A 21,436-nucleotide genomic window follows, 5' to 3' on the forward strand; every position below is an offset into this window, starting at 1 on the left:
TATTTCTGCTGCTTTATTACTCTTATTACTCGTCGAGTTTTATAAAGTCGATTCCGAAATGTGAAATAGCCACGAGCGCTATTCACCCCCCCCCCCCACTAGCGCTTCTCGATCCAACAATTGGTATCAGAGCGGAGTCGTGTTGATCTGGTGCAACCACCAATCACGTAATTTTTTTTCGTGGTGTTTTCGATTTTACGGAGTCAATTAGAATCTAGCGTAATAGCTACATTCTAATTCTTTTTATGAATCAGTTTTTGCTAGGCGAAGATTTCTTGGCTCACTTTCAAATTCAGGCCATATATGATCCAATAACTTCCATGACGGTGAATCAACTGGATGACGTAACTGACCAACAACTCTTGTAGAATCTGCATGCTATGTTAAATTTCTCGAGGTCTCTAAAGATTTAAACATGCACTTAAATCTTGGAACGGGAGGGAAATACCAAACCACCTTAGCAGGAACACCTTTCTTCTCAACCTTGTTTTTCGTTAGCTTCCACCGTGACAAGCCACATCTAGGGCAACTTACACAGTTTTCATATTGCTTCCTATAAAGAATGTAATCATTTGAACAAGCATGAATCTTTTCATGAGTCAGCGCTAAACAACTCAATGTCTTTTTGACATCATACATTGAGGATGGTAGATTATGATTATTTGGTAGCATATCCCCAAAATCTAATAGTAGATCTGAAAATAAAGCATCACTCATTCCATGCCTTGCTTTGGTATTGTACAGTTTAACAAGTGCACTCAACTTTGTGTAACATTTGCATCCCTTATACAACGACTTCTCTGATTCCTCTAAAAATTTCATAAACGCTTCAGGATTTTCTGTATAGTTATCGTACGTTGCTTCACACATATGGGCGGTTTCAAAGTTGTCATAATCATTATTAATTGGCCCCTGGTTGACACTCCATTTTACTTTATCATCTTTAGCAGGCTCACCATGCCAAATCCAATTCACATAGTTTTGACTAAAATTGTAGAAATAAAGATGCTCTGAAATGGACTTAACCGACCCTTTTTTAAGATTGATACATTTGCAACAAGGACAATGAATGTCATTGGGGTCAATATTCGGATTCTATAAACAATCTCTAATGAATTATTCCACACCCTCCTCATACTGTTTGGACCTTCTATCCAAGTATATCCAGGATATTCATTTCAATCTAGCAAAATCCCCAAACAAATAGGTCAAAATATGAAAATATTAAAATAAATAAATAAAAGTTAAAAAATACTACATGTAACTCAAAATGTAAAATCATTGGAAGATCAATTTGTGAAATCTAATACAAGTAAGAAGAGACAGACCAAAGAGGTTGGTGTGTGGTATGAAGAAAAATTTATTAAAATTAATATACTAATCTCTAATGGTATTAAGTTGTTTATAATATGTGTTGGTTAACAAAAGAGTGATCAATAGTTTCATAATTGCATTGTAAATAATAATATAGATTTGTAAATACATAATTGCATTGTAGAAAGAACTATAAAATGGTCAACCTACATTGCATAACATTTCTCTAATGGTCAACCTACATTGCATTTGACATGTGCTGTAGTTAATGTTCTCATTTGTTTGTACACTTCCGTATCAGCTTTTTTTTATCACCTACCTTTGCAATCCTATTACGTTCCTTTCTTTTCTTCACTCATCTTCCTTCTTGCTCAAGAAGTGCAGATTCTTCCCTTTTTTCTCCAGCAGTTCATTTCCTTCTCCTAATGATTCAAGCTGTACGAGTTAAAACCTATGACAGACTGTCTGTTCCAAACTCGTGTCCCTCTCTACTTCTGTTGATTTTTCTGAAGTTGAAGATTTACCATCGATACCAAGCTTCAAACAGTGTTGTGGTTGTTCATGCATTAGGTGCTATGATCAAAAAAAATTTTGGCAGACTACTCGGGATTAATTGGAGAAAATCTATCGACATACCAAGTAACCTATCCTTAGTTTAGTCATATATCGTGTAAAAAAGTTGTCTTTGTTATGGTACTGCTGTAAAAAAAATTTGGAGTTCATATTCTTTTGGTGGGAAGAAAAAACAAATACCATCCTAGTTTTATATTCTTGTCTCCTAACAATTTGAAGTGTTAATGGTTGGCTTTAGTTTTGCACAATTTGGCTCTTGGGTTTCTGTAGATAAATGTTTCTAACATGGTAGTTGTTTTTAGGTATGACAGGGAAACTACACCGTGTAGTCTAATTAGAAATCCAGAAGCAATCCAGACTCTATGTTCCAGCAATAGATGAACCAATTCTAGAGGAACTAACAGAAAACTGAAACCTTTCATCAGAACATACCTACTACTCAAGAGATGAAGGAGATATCTATAGGAAGAACATTAATGTCACAACATAGGAAAGAAGGGGTCGAGAAGGAAGAAACCTAGTGTCGGGTGACTCTTGGCGTCAGGGAGAAAATGCAGAAGGAGAAGCTGTCGTTCGCGTTGGGGAGAAACGCCGAAGGAGGAGGTAGTCGTCGGGGGAAAAGAGGCACGAAGGAGAAGGCTGGTGTCGAGTGGCTGTCGCGCGTCAGGGACGAACCGTGACGAGTGGCCATCACGCGTCGGGGAGAAAGCGAAGAGGAGAAAATGCGAGAAGAAATTAAAAGGGTAGATTAAGGTTTAGGGTTTAGTGAAAAATCCTTATAATAAACCAATTCGGTGAAAAATCCTTATAATAAACCAATTCAACTTTTAACCAACTATAACACTAATATTAATTCATTTAACTTATTACTTCATCAATTATCCATATAAAATTTATTTTATAACTTATTACTTCTCCGAATATATAGTATGAAATAAAAAGTCAAATAAAATTAGAAGTGAGGTCCACGTTTTTAAACCTATGAAGTATAAAATTGTATTTACTACATCAAATTTATTATCGAAATTGATTATCATATATTACTTCGCAATTGCTGATTGACGAAGTAAACAGTGGCGAAGTCTATTGTCCATTTTCACATAGTGTTCTATTGCGACAAATATTTTCATATTTGTCTTATGTATAGTTCAATCAAACATTTATCTCTTGAGCTAAGAATCCTATTTTTAACTTGTTTTGCGTCTCTTAGAGACTCGTTAGTGCGTGTGACCCAATAGGTTCTCGATTTATCTTTGTCATTTATAATTAATTACTTAATTATAGAATGATCATGAGTGGCACCTAGTAGTACATCATGATCCCCAATTAGTCAGAAAATCATAGTTGATCTTAGAATTAATTTTAAACCCTTCAGCAGCTACAGTGAGTTGTGCCTACTTCCTTTCACTCGTCTTATACCCACTTGGTTCTGAACATGGTCTATGTGTCTTATCCCCCACTAGGCTGACTACGTCACACCTAGTTCAAGTAATACTTTCTCGTTCTACGAATTCAAATTACTAATACATGTGTACAAGAGTCTCGCACTCTTAATATGTAATGTTTTAGCCAAAGACTTTGAGTAATAATCCTAACGAGTAGTCATAGGGTATACGTCTCCTCGCAAGGAGCAATGAATCTTCTGTGGGCTATCCAAACACCTTCAGGTACTTTAACTTATACCCAATCATCCTGGGTCCATACCTCAATGAGATGCTCGCTTAAGATATCAAAGTATAAGTCTCTATGACCAAGATGACTTGTATACCTCAAGTCGATGGAAACTTGCACTTGTGTTATAGTAAGAACTTCACAGACATATCTATATATATGTAGAGAACCATATGAAGTCTTACTGCGAGTCACTTTAATGAACTAGTTATTATAACCAACATTCACGTTTAACTTTCGACATCCAATGTCTCCATCTAGTGAGAAAATGGCTGTTTGGCCGAACCAAAGAGTATAACTCATGCTAGTCTTACAGAATTGATGATGTATGAATACATCAATTCGAAAACTAAAGAAATTTCAATATATTCATAATTTCACATGTAGAGATAATCACTAATTGCGATCCAATCACAAATTCTCTTATGCTATGAATTATATTATGGACATTTAGTAAATGAGTTTAAGACAATCAAATATATAATATGTACTCAAATAGTGAATATATACTTATCAAATAAATAGAAAAAATCGTAAGGTGATTGCCTTAGGACATCCCTCAAATTCTAACATGGGGACGACGAGTGTGAGAAGCAAGTGGAGTTTGCCGAGTAGGAATAGGAATGTAACGGATGGGTTGTGTCACTTGAGGAGCGGAAGGACCAGAGGTAGAAGTACCTGTGCCTATCTGGGAAGCATTCGAAATGGAGTGTCGGATGCTTTGATCGACCAAAATTATCCGCCCTTGGCGATTTATTTCCAGAGCACTCAATAGAAGAGGTCTAATTGCAGATGCTTGGGCAATAGTATCCGCTGTGGAGAAGTAAGGATCAGAATAAAAAGGTATAAGAGGACTAAAGCTGGGGTAGTACTTACCTAGAGAGTGTGGCAACTCTGATGGCATGAAGCTTAGCTCAAATAGATACAGGACATCCTCTGTCAGTAGCATGCGCAAATCAAAGTGACAGCCCACTAGTTACGTTGATGCCTCCATAAATGCAGGGTCTAAGTGATAGTCTCCTAGAAAAGGCGTAGAAGGGAGAGCGGTCTGGTGCCTGGTCGGTTACTCTACGATAGAGGGAAAGTGGAGGAAGAAATGCCTCTCTTTCCACTCTAGCTCTGAGGAGGGTAAGGGAGTGAAAAAGGTAGTCCTGGGGCGAGCCTAGAAATGAAATAGGCCTTCACTATGACGACGAGGGATGAAAAAATAGTGAAAGAGGCGAGGAGTCCAACGGATGTCACACAAGTTACAAATGAGGGCGAACCCGCATAGAATCCGGATGAAATTAGGAGTAAGATAAGAAAGGGAAATGAAGAAATAGCGACTCACGTCGGAGAAAAGGGGTGGATCGGAAAACGAAGACCTGCTATGATCTGCTCATCAAAGCAAGTCACATAACCTTGAGGAAACTGGTAAAAGTGATGGATCCGAAGGGTATGATAATATGCATGGCAGTAGACACTTCATACAAGAAATGAAGATCATCTAGATCTACACTGCTAAAGGTCGACACTCCGAGAGCATACCCAGACTCTAAAGGATCCATGAAGAGGTTATGGAGGAGGGATGAGAAGGCAGAATCAGAAGAGAAAGGAGAGAACGGAAGTTGATTCTGGCTGTCTACAAGAAGTTCAAGAGAGAAGACGGAGGAGGGAATATATAGCCAGCATAAAGGGTGCTAGGCACAGTGCCTCATCTTCAACACTAATCATACGATTCATATAAAAAGTGGGTGACGTCAGCCAAAGGCAAGGAAGTTGTGCTGGTCATTGGATTATCATAGAATATCGTGTAAGAGTGGTCTTGTTAAAAAATGGCGAATCAAGGGGCCACGTGGTAAAAGGAGAGTGGAAGCCTTTATGACACCGGAAATAGACGAGGCTACAATGACTCTCGCCTAGGAAAGTGAGGGGACTCCAAAATCACTATAGCTCACAACCGAGCAGGCGTTTCACATTGACATAGAGTAACCCGATCTTGACACAGAAGGGACCTCTCGGGAAACTAAATTAGCTAGTGCACTGTTAAGGCACGATCGAGGGGAGCGAGCCTCCCTTGTAATGGGGTCGACCTAGGTAGAAGGGCCGACTAGATATCCATCTAGAGGCCAGACACTTAGCCCATCACTTAGAGGTAGAAGCGGAAATGTCAAAGGGCTCTGAATAAAACCCAGTGGACATTCGCATAACACAGCACGATAACAACATAGCTATTTACACAACATCCTAAATAACTACAATTCCAAGGTTCAAAGCAGAGTCTTGGATATTAAGTAGTTGTTTTAAAACAAAGAGTAAAACAATAAGATAACTATAGTACGCCCCTGACTAATCAAAAACAGGGAAAGCTCTTCAGGTAGCTCTTTAAGTAGACGGGTGAGGTCCAGGAAGTCTTCAGGCAGAGTTGATCGGAGCAAACCTTTCTCTTGTAGTTGCACCAGGGCCCCTTCACCACCATAGCATAACATCTGGTCTATGAGGTGGGCCACCTTAGCTCTAAGGTCTTTGGAGGCTAGGAAGGAAGTCTTATGGGTTGCAAGGCAAGAGTCCTCCCCTTCTAGTAATCCTTCAGCTCTTCCTAGGCTTTGCACCCCTCATCTTGAGCTCTAGCCAACTCTTGGTGGGTAGTCGCGTCCTCAGTCTTAGCTGCCGAAAGTTCTACCCATAAAGACTTGAGTGTAGCCTGAGCTGTATCTACTCGTTTCTGAAGGCCGACCTCCTGATAAGTACTAGCAGATTGTTCGGTTGTTTTGGCTGTCAAGTCTATTTATAGGGAAGAGTGGGCCTCCTGCAGGTCCAGTAGTTGAGAGGAGAGGTTGGTAACCTCTATTTCCTTCGTCTCCAAATCGGTCAGGCTTTGGATGCACCTCAGACCCTCAGACTTAAGCTTAGCCGCACTGGTCTTCAGGGCTACCTCCAAGGATTTCACCTTATCGGACTCAACATGGGCCAAGTCCCTGGCGATCCGAGCTTGGCCCTCCACTATTTGCAAGTGAGATTGTACCAAACTCCCGGGGTCGTGAGATCGAAAATCTGATCCGCTGTCGTTAGGGACGCCAGTTCTTGAATATGAGCCGTTAAGGACTCATTTTCTTAACAAAGGCCGACCACAAACTGAGAAATGCTTAGCCCCATAATGAAAGTCTGCAAATAGCACCATATCAGCAACAGTCCAAGGAAATGAAAAGGGAGTAGCTAAAACTTACCAACACCATTTGTTGGGAAAATGTGTTGGACAAATTCAACTGTGGGCTTTCCAAAATTTGGTTGGCCATGTTCTTCTAGGAGTCGATCAGGGTGCCATATAGTTATACCTGGCCGCAGTTAGGAGGAGTGCTGGAGGAAGGAGCTGTACCCAGCACTTAGATGGATGGTAGCTGGAAGGAGAAAGTAAACACATACTGCCCCTTCGATCGGTTCTTAGAGTGGGAGGAAGGTGCAGGAGCTGCTGATGACGGTTGAGCGACAAACGTTGGAGGTAGAGAGGGCGTGGAAGTTGCGGGCTACCCCCGGTTAGGAGGATGTCTGGTCCATGACTTGAGCAGGGATTGGACAGGAGGCTGCGACCTCCGGGTGGTGGGAGTGCTAGTCTGGGAAGGAGTCTAGGTCTGGGCAAATACCCATAGCAATGGTGGCCTCCTGGGGGAGGACAGGACCGAAGGAGTCACTCCTCGCCTCTTGCGTTCAAGGCACAAGGGGCACTCGACCGCTAGAGAAGAAGTCCTCTCACTGGACGCAATGATGGTAGAAGGTTTCACGGAAGGCCGATATTCTTCTTTAAGAACCTCATGTTCTCCCGTTTGTTGGGAGGAGGCTCCTATTAAAGCGCTGGCCTGGGGAACCTCCTACCTAGACATAATCTCTCTTCCATGTTTTCGCAGAATATCACTGGGCGGTGTGGAGGAATTGAGGGAAAAAGCTCTGAATATGATGACTTCTACTGACGAAAGAAGATACCTCAGTTAGTGAAGATATGAGGGAAGAGTTGTTTGATCTTACCAAAAGGTACAGTCAAGGGAGTCTGGATGGGACTCAGCCCAAAGGTATACAACACACTCTCCCGTAGCAAAGAAGAGAGTTGGAGCTACACCCCGGCCAGTTTCTCAAAAGTAGTGAAGCAATCTGACTTATGCTGATGGACGCTTAACTCAGAAGGAGGGGGAAGACCTGAACGCCACTAAGTGAACCAAGCCACAAGATCGGGTAGTTGCACATAGAAAAAATGACACTTCCAGCCTTTATTAGAAGAAGACATGTCCATGAAGAACTTACACCCGGGCCGAGATTGCACCATAAAAATGCTAGACTATGATCGTTTGAGGGAATAGAAATGATGAAAAAGTTGAGGAGTCAAAGGAATGTCATATAGACAGCATAGGATTACCATCCCGCACACAGAACGGAAGGCATTGGGAGCAAACTGGGACAAGGGGATACAAAAGTATTGACTTAACTCTAAAAAGAAAGAGGGGGTAGGGAAACGCAGGCCACCAAGAAGCTAATCCCTGAAGAAGGTCACATAACCAGGAGGAGGATGACAGGGATGATCATCAGGCCCAGGAATGTGGAAGGTGTAGTCATCAGAAAGTTTCAAGCTAGACTGTATCAACTTAAAATCACTCCTATCAAAATCAGAGCGGAAGAAGGTATATCAAGGGACTAAAGTTTCTCCGACCATAATCTGAAAAATGCGGAAGCAAGAGAAAAGGAAAAGGAACACTTATGAAAGAAACACACGAACGCTAAGGCAATCAAGTAGGGAAGAAGAAGTATCGATGAAGAACCGCTCGATGCCTTTAGGGTTTTAAACTAAAACCACTAAGAGGTATAGCGATGCGAGCTAGACAATCGAAACGACACTGCGAAGGATAACCGTCTGATCGCCAGAAGGGAGGCGCTATTGAGTCCCGTGTAGAAAGTGTGTGTCAGCCATCATATCAAAGGAAATCAGTCAGACACATGTCATCTTCCTATGAAATGACATTTATGATAGAAAAGACAGAGAAATCATGAGGCTGATTTGGTGAAACTGGCGCCATGCCTCGAAGACCAAGAATTCCATGTAGTTACCTTGGGAATAGGAGTAGAAGGTGGTGGGAAACATTGATCAGAATTTGGCGTTTCGCCCCAACCTTGAAATAAGAGTAAGATTCAAATTTGGCTAAGACCTGATGATCGAGTGGGAGTTATGACTATAGGTTGCTCCAAGGGACAGAAGATAAGTCCACGGGCGACCAACGACCTCTCGACCGACGTTCCAGACTCTCGTCCCAACACGAGTTATAAGTGAGCATGCTCTCACGACCAACGACCTCTCGACCAGCATTCCAAACTCTCGCCTCAGCGCGAGTTATAAATGAACATGTTCTCACGACCAACGATCTCTCGGCCGACGTTCCAGACTCTCACTTTAGCGTGAGTTATAAGTGAGCATGCTCTCATGACCAACTACCTCTCAGTTGGCATTCCAAACTCTTACCCCAACGCGAGTTATAAGTGAGCATACTCTCTTGACCAACGGTCTCTCGGTCGGTGTTCCAGACTCTCACCCCAGCGCATGTTATAAGTGGGCATGCTCTCACGACTAACGGCCTCTCGGTCGACATTCCAGTCTCTCACCCCAGCACGAGTTATAAGTGAGCATGCTCTCATGACCAACGACCTCTCGGTTGGCATTCCAGACTCTCGCCCATCTCGAGCTATAAGTGAGCATGCTCTCACAACCAACGACCTCTCGGTCGACGTTCCAGACTCTCGCCCAACGCGAGTTATAAGTGAGCATGCTCTCATGACTAACGACCTCTCGGTCGGTGCTTCAGATTCTCGCCCCAGCACGAGTTATAAGTGAGCATACTCTCACGACCAATGACCTCTCGGTCGGCTTTCCAAACTCTCACCTCAATGCGAGTTATAAACGAGTATGCTCTCGCAACTAACGACCTCTCGGTCAGGCTACTAACTCCCATCCCGGCGCAAGGTATGAGCTAGCATTATTCTTGCAAACACTTGTCAGCAAACTGAGCATTTAGATCATCTTTATCTGTTCCAACATCGCCGGGCCAATGGCAATACTATGACTCGCTGATAAGCTATGAATTGATACATTAATTTTGGGTTAATATTTGGTGTTCTTTATATATTTGCACATGTTTAATTCCAATTTTGATCATGTTTCCCCAAACAAGGTTTTTATGAGTTTTATGAGGTTTTTCCATCTTATGCATGATTTATTTCTCATTATGTGAATTTGGTCTTGTAGGGTACTAATGGGTTCATAATTCAAGTGGAGGCATGGTTCACTCAACCAAATGGAGCCCAAAGCCCTAACTGACCCCAATTGAGCTTGGATTTGAGTCAAACCCCAGCTGTACCAACCCCTAGGTATAAAAGGGAATTTTTGGCACGGTGAACAGTGAGCTCGCGTACTGTTCATCGTGCCAGTTTACGTGACGGCGCGGACGCGGCTCCCTCCCTTCTTCCAGAGCTTCGAACCAGCTTGTCTTCACCAGCGTGGAGTTCCTCAACCTCCGATGATCAGATTCCGACCATCAGTTCTCATCAGCGAGTGGATTTGGCGAGCATGGTACTGTAGCTGTGGGCTGCGATTCTCAGCCCAGATCAGTGGCGTTCTTCTGGTCTGAGTTTCCATTCCATCACAGGATTATCGGCGGTGGTCCTCCGGTGATTCTGAGCCCTTTTCCGACAGTTTTCCATCCATTTCAAGCCTTCGTTCAGTTCGTGACTCCAGTGCCAGTGAACCCAGCAGCGTGCAGCAGAGAGACACTTCAGAAACTGATCTCGCTGTATTTTTGTGAGCTGATACAAGTTAATCTGAGTTTTCTCGAGTTCAAGGACACCATCTGACTTCTGTTGGAGTGTTCTCTGCAGATCCTTGTGTGACAGCAAGGAGAAGATGAATTTGGTCCTAGATTTAGGTGTAGGGATGTTTAGTTTTTCTTGCAGTTGTTTCTTAGTTTAGATTTCTTGTTCCTGCAAAATTTTGTTTCTGAAATTGTTTGAAGATAGCTTAGATTCGTTTTTAGTTTAATTCTTATGCACGAATATGCTCTTTTCATTTCTAAACTAGGTTGTTCTGTTTTGGTTCTGTTATTTGCGGCAGTGCTGCTGCAAACCAGTTCTTTGGTTGTGACTGAAATTTCTATTAAACCATTTGTTAGCTGATAATTTAGTTCGTATAATAGAGTAGCTAATTTCTATATTGATTGGTTCTGTTCAATGTAAAGCAAGTGCTCTGTTTTAAATCTGCAGTGAATGAAGCTGGAATTCTGAATTTTGTCTCTATAGATGAATTAAATTAGCTAAGTAGAGTTGGTTTTACATTTAGTGCTGGTAGACAAGAATTAGAGATCTAGTTTGCTTTGTGCATGTGTAGAATAAACAAGGTTTGATTGTAGTAATTAGTGCAAGTATGTGTTAAGTGTTTGAATTGTAGTACGTTTAAGTAAAGTCTGCAGTAGGTAATGGTTTTTGTCAACAAGTTTAATTCTGCTCTCTGTTGCATTTTAACACCAAACCTCCATTTCATATTTAGAAAACCCAAAAAGAGTGTTCTTAATCCAAGACAAACACGTCTAGCGTGATCCTCGAAAAATTCGACTCGAGCCTTATACTAAAACATTGCTTTGTGTAGTTGTGGGTTTTCGATCTGAACATTAATTTGGGAGTTTATTTGTGACATCTATTTAGAGAGCTTACCACTCGCCACCTTCACTAGACCGATAGCAGCACTGTGACAAGGATACAGGTTTCAATCTTTGTAAAGATAATCAGCTACACGTCAGTTTCTTATACGCAGGTGGAGTCACAAGTGTGCTAGGGTCTAGTCAGTTAGACTTGAGCTTCCTTCGCCTAGACTTGGAGGAGAGGTTTGTGATACGGTGCATAAAGGTGGGGCCCGATAAGGCTAGGCAGTCAATAGTCAAGGGGATGTAGCAGTCAAAAGTCAAGGGGATGTGACAGTCAAAAGTCAAGGGGACATGACAGTCAACAGTCAAGAGAAAGAGGGAGTTGGATTGCCTCATGTCATCAGCCACATATTTCCTGGACGGTCACAGCTAGGGCAGGTCTCCCAAATCTGAGACATAAGATGGAGTTCGTACTAGTTCCTGACCTGCCCCCGACTGATCAGACTTCCCTAGCTCTGGCCGTGTAGACAGGCCTGGTAGTTTCACTAAAACAACCCCCGACCGACCCTTCAGTGATCAAGGCATGAAAAGATGGGTCCCTCTCTATAGTCTCAGATAGAGCCCGGGTGGGTTGCCACCGCTCATCCTCCTCATCAAGACTCAAGCTGGGTGGTACATCTGAACGGTCATCCTGAGCTGTCTATAGCTAAACCCAGTCCAGACGAAAAGAGCTAAGTGACAACATTGTTAGGGAATCGTAACCTCCTGTCAGAGAATAACTGTCATATGTCAGGGAATATTCCCATGGTCTGCTATCATCTGCTAATGGAACCTTCCTTCCACCAATAGGAGGTCACCGTACATCCTCTCTCACTCGACAAGCCCTGACACCCGACATTCTCTGACAACCGGTAGACTCTAAAGGTATGCATCATCATATAAAAGGGAGGTCCTCTTCCTTAGCCAGGTACGCACACATACGCACTCATCTTCAACAGTTCTTTTTTCATAATACAATGTTCTTCTGGGGAAAATGGACTTAACTTGAGAGTCGAAGGGCCTGCGCTGGGGATTTTTTTCCCTGATTTCTGGTCTCTAACGTTCTGGATGCTTGTTTGAGTGTGTGCAGAGTTCAGGTACTACCAGTCCTCATACTATAGATCAGGAAGTTCCACGTAGGGGTTTGTTTTTCGGACGTGCATACACTGAGTGCATCAAAGTCATCTCTTCGTCAACACCAACACCATCTTCGCTGGCCTCCATCTGACTCAGATTCTGGATAGGATCAACACACAAAATGAGAGAAAACATGAGGAAGGAGAAGAACAGAAAGAAGAAGAGTTATTGTGATTTGGCGACGTGTCTACTCCACAAAAAAGGCCGAAGTTTTATTAGAATTCTCTCTACACAAGAGAATCACATCCAATGATTCTTATGATTGTTGTTGTACTATAGGTTTACAATGATCCCTATAAATAATAGATAAATTTCAGACCTGGTAAAATCGTAACCGAATTTTGTTATGAAAAATCGTAACAGAATTCTGTTATGAAAAATCGTAACAGAACTCTGTTATATAAAATCATAATAGAATTTTATTAAAAATCTTAACAGATTTTTTTCCTTGACATCCATCACATTGGCCTTCATCCAAATATGAGTCACCCATCAACAAACCTCCTAGCGCCTAGTGCATGGCCAAATGCCTATCTTGACCATCTCTTTTGGATCGCTCAATCGTGCCTACTCAGGTTTCCTGAAAGCTACTTTAGTCGTTTAGACACCAATGTTGACTGCACCTCACTCTAATCTCCTAGATGTTCTTGACTTAGTCAACCAAAACTTATCTCTAGTTGATCACTTGGATTCCATCTGGTTGCCTAAAACACCAGGCAGCTTCCTACGATATAAAGTTATACACAAGTTGAGGATTTCAAACACACCTAAACTTCGCCAAGTCTTCAACCCTAACTGATCCTCTTGGGCTTTTCATCATCTAGTTGCCAACTAGGTTTTCTGTTGACAAGACCATAGCTCTCAGTTGATTCTCTTGGACTTTTAGTGTCTAGTTCTCAACTAGATTTTCTTGTTGTCCATTGGTTAGTTCCCAACTAAATCTTTCTATTGTCTAATTCTCAACTATGACTTGTTATTACCTAGTTCTCAATTAAGGCTTGCATCATGTCAAGTTACCTGCACCTACATACTTGACAATCAATTTCTAAAATCTCCCCCAATATAAAACTCCCCTTGAATTTTAAAAACTTTTATATTAGGAAAATCTTTATTTCTTAATTTAAAATCATTTTTTCTCTCTTTAAAGCCTTTTAAAGTAAACTTACTCTTTTAAAAGTCGATTGTAGGTAAAAGGCTTTCAAATCAAGTAAACATTTTAAGTAACAACTAGTAAAATAAGTAAGCTCCCAATAAGAAAGATGATAGACTTGAAATCAAGAAGTTTAAAATCTAATGACATAAAATGATATAGTCATTTTTTTATCTTTAATATAGACCCATTTGTCATATTTATCATTTTAAATCTACTTTTGTTATAGTAATATCAAAAACTTATGTCATTATTTAGAACTTATTCCAAATCATATAACAACTTTTCTAATCTATAATTTTTTTCTTTGAAACAGAAAACCTTGATGAGATAATAAATTGTGGTGCAGAAAACCTTATTGCAACTGTCGGTGGAATGTAGCTTGTTTCAATCTATTGGTGGATTGTGGTGCTTCATTTGTCTGGCACTGTTCACGAATACATACATTCCAAGGATGACCACATCGGTAAATATATTTGGTCAGAATCTAATTGTTCAGAATTGAATTGTAATACATGTATGTAATTAATATATAGAGATGATATTATTAAAATATTTTTGATAATAATTTATAAAATATATTCTGACCAATCAAATTCTAATCATTTAATATTATCCTTATTATATATCATTTTAAGAAGTGTGATGCGGGTTAGTCAAGTTTACTAAATTAAACTTTTAGAAACAAACAAAAAATCCAAATGAATTTACAATTTTTAATTATATTAAATTCTGTAACTAATTTCAAGTCAAATTCATATTGTAGAATAAAATTTTAACTAATAGTGATTTACATAAAATTCCATTTTTTACATAAATTATTGATTTGGAACCTAAATAATAATAAAGCACAAAACGTTGAGCATAATGTCCACTTTCCATTCTAAACTTAGCGTGAATATATAGTCGAAGAAAATCACTGATGCTTAGTTTATACAGGCGATCGAAACAATCCTTAATGTCCAAAAGGTCCAAACCAAATCTGTTTGTATGCTTGAACGAGACTTGATCCTCACCTGCCCTTCTCTTTTTTGTTCCTGATTGCTTCATTGAGCAACGAAGATTTAACAGAAGCAGAGGGATCGATGGCTTTCCGGATCTTGAACAGGTTCCAAGCTGTTCCTACTGCATGGTCTGCTGTTGCAAACACATCCTCTGTTGCTTGCCCTGCACTCTCTCCAAACCTATAATTTCACCAAATTCCTTTCGTAAAATTGCTGATTAAACAACCATTTTTCCAAATTGCTTAGAGCCTTAGACTCAAACAATCTTACTGGTTTGAAACGACTCCCGAAACAGCAACAGAGGTGGCAGCCATGGTGTTTCTTTCAGCTGCCTCTATTGCATCAAGAACGCTGTCTGCAAGTGGAAATCCATGAGTCCGATCACTCTTATCGGCACTGTTTAGTTAGTCGTAGTACTTACTGACTGCATCGAGCGAGGCCATGAGGACCTCTCCTGGAAACGTTCCCATTAAAGACTTGGCGGTTCTTGTTCGAGCCAGCGGCGCTGCCATCAAGCCGGTGAACCGAAGAACGCCGTCGAGCAAGCTCCCGCTCATCTTCTCTGTCATCTCTGACACCTTCCTCACCCTGAAAACAAAAGGTAAATGAAATATTTTCATTCGGAAATTTAATTGGTATGGTCTTTACCGTCGGAGAGTTTTATTTATCTCTCCCTCTTTTCCTCCCTCCTTCGTAGCTCTCCTCGCTGATGCGCTAGAGTTGTTTGGTGAAGCTTGAGACTGAAGCAGAGAAGCACCCTTTTCAACCTATATATGGAAAATATGTTTTAGAATTGATCGAAATGACAACAGGAGAAAGGAAAGACGACGGAACGGACCTGTCTGGCGTAGGTATTACTGCACATGAAGATCCCTTTCACGAGCTGACCTGTTCCTCCGGCGATGGCCGTCGCCAGCGCCCCGTTGTAATCCCCTATCCTCGGAGAGTACTCCCTCCAATCGACAGCGGCCGACCTCGGAGAGCCTCTCGAGAAGCAGGCGTTCTCCTCGAGGAACTTGTCGAGGGGAGCCAAGCTCTGGTGGGGCGGCGCCGGAAAGGTGACCCCATAGTTTAATAACTCGTGGAGTGCAGAGTGAAGAGGTAGTGGAGCGGGTCGAGCTTGATGACCGGCTCGTCCTTGGTGAGGGGCCATCGGAGGTGGGATCCGACACTGACCACCGTGGCCAGCGCCTTGCCTTCCTCCTCGATGCTCAGGATCGCGAGGTCGCCCCTGGCGAGCTCCATCGGCGCCGCATCGGGGTCTTGAGTGACGAGGTGGACGGAGGCGTTTGGAATTCGGAGGAGAGTGGACTCAGTGCGGGCGGGGAGCCTCGGGAGGGAGGCCGTCGTCGGATGAGAGATGCACCCGCCCATGTTTGATCGATGGAAGTGGAGGAGTGCGAGAGAAGATCAATAAGCAGTCTGTAAAGTGAAGAATAAAAGGGCATGCATCGGATGCATGGTTTCAACTAGGCACTTTATTCTGTGAATTATATTTAATTAATGCCAACAATTTAAATTAAAATATTAAAATTACAAAATAAATATTTTAATTATATATATATATATATATATATATATATATATATATATATATATATATATATATATATATATATATATATATAGATCCTGTTCGGAAGTTGAGTCGGACGAAGGCTGGTCACGGCGGCCTAGATGTTGACGGAAGGTCGTGGGTGGTCCGGCTCCCACGGGCGGCTGACGCTGCTGCAGACCCCTGCACACAATCAGACGATCCCCTCCTCCCCTTCGTTAGAGACCAGAACCCCAGGGAAAAAGTCCCCGGGTCAGGCCCTCCGACGCTCAAGTCAGGTACTTTTTTCCCAGAAAAGACGCAGAGAGAAAGAAACGAATGCAAGTGAAAAGTTGTGGAGAGGAAAAAGTGACGAGAGAGCGTACCCGCGTACGAAGAAGCCCCTCTTTTTATGCCCCCTTCTCGCTTCTAGAACCTGCAACTATGTCAGAAAGCGTTAGACGCTGGGCTTTGTCGTGTAGTTCCGGACACCTGTCGTACTGCTATTGATTGTGAAAGCCTCTTCTCGTTTAGGGACCTCGGCCTTTACACATGGATTTTGTCTTGTAATGAAGGACATCTGTCAGGCTGCTATTGGTTATGAGGGCATCTTTTCGCTTAGAAACCTCCGCCTTCGCACATATCGCTGATATGTAATGATTACCCCTTGACAGACAATTGTGCTTCTCCGACTCCCGCACGGCTTAGCTCATCCGATCTATTGTGGCCTGTGTCTGCCTCGCATCCTCCGATTAGATCCGGCCTCCAAGCGTCACCTGCGAGTCGGGCTGTCTCTAAACAGCTCTGCCGATCCCGACCTATACCCTGCGCTTTGTGTTTCCTGGCCTTCGAATCGCAGGCCTGTAGATCGAGCTGTCTCTAAACAGCTCTGCCGATCCCGACCTGTGATTTGTACTTCCTGGCCTTCGAATTGCAGGCCTGTAGATCGAGCTGTCTCTAAACAGCTCTGCCGATCCCGACTTGTGATTTGTACTTCCTGGCCTTCAAACTGCAGGCCTGTAGATCGAGCTGTCTCTAAACAGCTCTGCCGATCCCGACCTGTGCCCTGTGTTCCGCCTGTTGTCTCCCTTCGTCTTTCTACTGCTTCACCCCCTTGATCAACAAGTCTGTCTGGCCTCTGACTATCCCATATGCTTGACTTTGACTGCCCAGTCAGCTTGAATATTGACTGCCACATTACCTTGACTTTTGACCGTTATATGACCTTGACCCTTCTCATCCTTTCCTTTTGGGCCCCTCCATTGCCAGCCGTATCATATATATATATATATATATATATATATATATATATAAGATAGCGTGATACGCACAGTAGTGCATTGTATGCGTCGTGCAGGATATCAACATTTTTTTTTTTAATTTTGAATTAAAAAAATAATTAAAATATATTTTAAAAATATTATTTCTAGGATTCATGCTTCCCAATTGAGTTATAATTTGTAAGTTATTTTTTTAAAAAAAAATTACCTCTAAGGTTCAATTTTTCAATTGAGTTATAGTATTTAGTAAAAAGAAAAATTAAAAATGAAATAAATTTAAGTATTTATGGAGTATTATAATATATTTAGGGGATATATTTATGGATTAAGGATTTATATATAAGAAAATATTGATTTTTAAAATTCAAAATCGAAATAATAGATATCGTATGTTATTATTTGTTATTATTATTTTTTTAAAAAAAATTGAATTAAAAAAATTAATTAAAATATTTTTTAAGATTTTATTTTAGGGTTCATGCATCCCAATTGGGTTATAATTTTCAATATAATTTTTTTTTAAGATTTTATCTTAGGGTTTAGGCATCCTAATTGGATTATAATGTTTAGTAAAAATAAAAATTAAAAATGAAATAAATTTAAATATTTATGAAATATTATAATATGTTTAGGGGATATATTTATATATTAAGAATTTATATATAGAAATATTGATTTTTTAATTCAAATTATAAAAAAAAATAATTAGAAAAGGGTGATATGTTGTGCGCGCACAGTCGCGCATTGTGCGACGCGCAACATATCACCAATATATATATATATATATAGCCGAGGTAAATGCCTCCTTTATGTGCTAGTCATCATTCCAAAGGCTAGTAGCCGCCCGTGATTTATCTTCTCCGTGTTGGCCCTGGGACGGGTTGACCCTCGCTGGGGGCGAACGTATTCGCCTTTTGCCACCAGTGCGTGCCACCAATATAGAGAGAGTGAGAAAAATAATTGTTATGCTACAGACTTTATCTTGCGGATTGCTACGAACCAACTGTCACGTCATATTATTTTATTTTTTAATAAAACATTTCCTCTTTCTTTTTTCTTCTGTTTCTTCGTTCTGCACCTCGTCGCGCCCCGCATCCTCCTCCCGGTACTCCACCCGCTCCCCGTCCACCTTCTCGATGCGGAATCGCATCAGCGCCTGCTTGTCTGCCTGCGCATCCCGCCCTTCCACCAGCCACTCTGTGGACAGAAGGAAACACACCACCGTCAGACCGACGGCGCAGTTATCCTATGCGCTGCAGTTGTAGCAACCCCCCCTTTCCAAAAAGGAGTTGACCAGGATGCCGACGGAGCAGGGGGCATATTGCAGAATGTTGACGGTGAATGCTTGCATGGCGTGGCCCCCGCCAGAGATGAAGTTGCCGCTGGGGATGTCTTGCTTGTGGAAGGGCAGGATGACGATGGTAATATTCTTGTCGAGGGCGAGGGAGCAGACGTCGTCATGCATGCTACTGTAGGGGGGAGATGCAGATGTAGGGGAGAACCCAGATGCAGCCGCTGTCGAACTGCTTCTTGAAAAGCTTGAAGGCGTTCAAGATGTGGTCGGAGTCGCAGACGAGGACGGAGCTGTGGAGCTTGTAGTGGATGAGGATGGCATCGACGCCGGCCAATGAGTTGGATGAGATGGAGGAGGTAGACACAGATGGGGTAGTGGGACGTCGACGTGATCGGGTTGAATTCCGGCGCGATCGTGTCCGGATTCCGACGCTTTCGGATTCCAGCGCGGTCGCGTCTGATTTCCGACGCGGTCACGTTCGATTTCCGACGCGGTCGCGTCCGAATTCCGGCGTGGTCACGTCCGGATCACTGATGGAATCGAGGCGCGGCCTAGCGGCCGGCTTGCGACCGGGAGGGTGGCTGGCGACTGAGCGGGTGGCCAACGGTGACGAGGCGCGGCGAAGCACGGTGACGAGGCGCCGCGAAGCACGGAACGAAGAAATAGAAGAAAAAAGGAAGAGGAAATGTTTTATTAAAAAAATAAAATAATATGACGTGACAGTTGTTTCGTAACAATCCGTAGGATAGAATCCGTAGCATAACAATTCTCTCTCTATATATATAGAGTGGTGATATGCTGTGCACAGTCTATAAATTACAAAATAAATAGTTTACAAATTATAACCCAATTGAGAAGCATGAATCCTAGAAATAAAATTTTTAAAAAGTATTTTAATTATTTTTAATTCAAAATTAAAAAATAAAAGAGAAAAAAAATTGCAGATATAATGCGCGACGCGCATAGTGAGCGAGTGTGCGTGTCATGCAGGATATTAGCATTTTTTTTCCTTTTTTTTTTTAATTTTGAATTAAAATATTTTTTAAAAATTTTATTTCTATGCTTCATACTTTCCAATTGAGTTATAATTTATGCGGGGGTTATAATTTGTGCGGCCGTCAGTAGCATGCTCTAATACATTGTTTTTATAAAAATAATTAAAAAATAATAATAATAAATTAAACCAATAAAATATAAGATTCATGTTTTCTCACAAATTTTAAATCGACAGAATAAATTAAATTAAATTATTAAAATTTGGATATAGATTGGATTAAAATTTAATCATTTAGTTAAAAAAAAAAAATCACTATCTTAATGACCTCTTAGTACCAATCCAATGCCCCCAAGGTTATGATACAACGGTAGGGTATTTAAGTTATCATCCAAATACTCGCGGTTTGAACCCTAACTATGACGAATTTGTAAGAATTTTTTCTCCAAATAGGGCATGCAACTAAAGGATGTTGGGCTCTTAGGCTGTCCGCTGCGAACGATTCCCGATTACCTTGGTGGCCGGTGGGAAATTTTCATGGGACCGGCCCGGTCGCCTCTAGGCTCGACGTTACCCAGCCTGATTAATCATTTTTTTCCTTAGTACCAACCCAATGAATATAACGATGGATAAATACAGGTATACAGACATTAAGTGTATGATAAGATAACTCTCAGATCATTAGTTTTTGAGAATCGACCTCCAGTTATTACACCAGAGATACCATGTGTCTACCATCTGCGCTATACCTTGGGGACATAATTGAACCATTTAGTAGGTATCATGCAGATACGGATTGTAGGATTGCACAATCTTTTGATCCGAAAAGTCTCAAATCGTTTCGTAGATCATTTGGAGTCATCTTATGTGATAGAGTCGAAATAGAATTGTTGGAATTACTTAGGATCGATAGAATCGGTACGATCTTGTATTAAAAATGATGGCTCTAAGGGGGCCGCTGATATGACGGTTCCACAATTTTTTTTGTATTACAAATGATTCTAGATATTTTGTGAAAAAATGAATATTCTTAAGGTTTAATACAATTATTATTATTGTGGCAATAGAAAATTTATAGCGTTATATTTTGTGATATAAAAATATGAATATAAATATTATTAAGTGTTTGAGTGTTATAATTAGTGGTGTAAACAAGTCAAGCCACTTACAAGTTATTCGGGTCTCGGCTCAAAAAAAAGTTCATTGAGTACATTCAATTAAGTTAACGAGTCGAGATCGAGTCTGATTTCGAGCTTGAAAATATTATAGAGTCGAGCTCGAGCTCGAGCTTAACAGTATTTGTTTCGTGCCTTTACGAACATGTTAATTTAGAGGCTCGCGAACGTATTCGTTAAGAGTTTCGTGAACATATATATATATATATATATATAATAATAATAATAATAATAATAATAATATTATTATTATTATTATGTTATTAATTATTATAGCTATTTATCTTAAATGAGCACGAACTAAGCTGGTTTAAAAATTAAACGAGTTTTTTTTATCCGAGCTCGAGTCGAACTTGAGCTATTTAATTTTATTACAAGCTGAACTCGAGTTTAAGTACTAAGCTCGAAATGAACTTGAGCCGAGCTTGAACTTAAGGATAACGAACTGAGCCTCTTACTATTAAACTGTAATGTTGAATGTTGACGATGATATATATAAAATTATTAATCTATTTATATATAAATAATATTTTTAATATTTTTTAATTATTAATCATTTTATTATTTTATTAAGAATCTAAATATTTTAATAATTAATTTTGATGAAGCTCAAAATAAAATTGGG

At 40.9% G+C, this 21,436-nt stretch overlaps 1 pseudogene; it reads right to left on the bottom strand.

Annotated features, from left to right (window-relative positions):
- Positions 1-14,288: 14,288 nt before the first annotated feature.
- Positions 14,289-15,973, bottom strand: LOC121969736 (annotated as a pseudogene).
- Positions 15,974-21,436: the final 5,463 nt, after the last annotated feature.

This window comes from Zingiber officinale, chromosome 4A (genome assembly GCF_018446385.1).
Source record: "Zingiber officinale cultivar Zhangliang chromosome 4A, Zo_v1.1, whole genome shotgun sequence".
NCBI classification, from domain to species: Eukaryota; Viridiplantae; Streptophyta; class Magnoliopsida; order Zingiberales; family Zingiberaceae; genus Zingiber; species Zingiber officinale.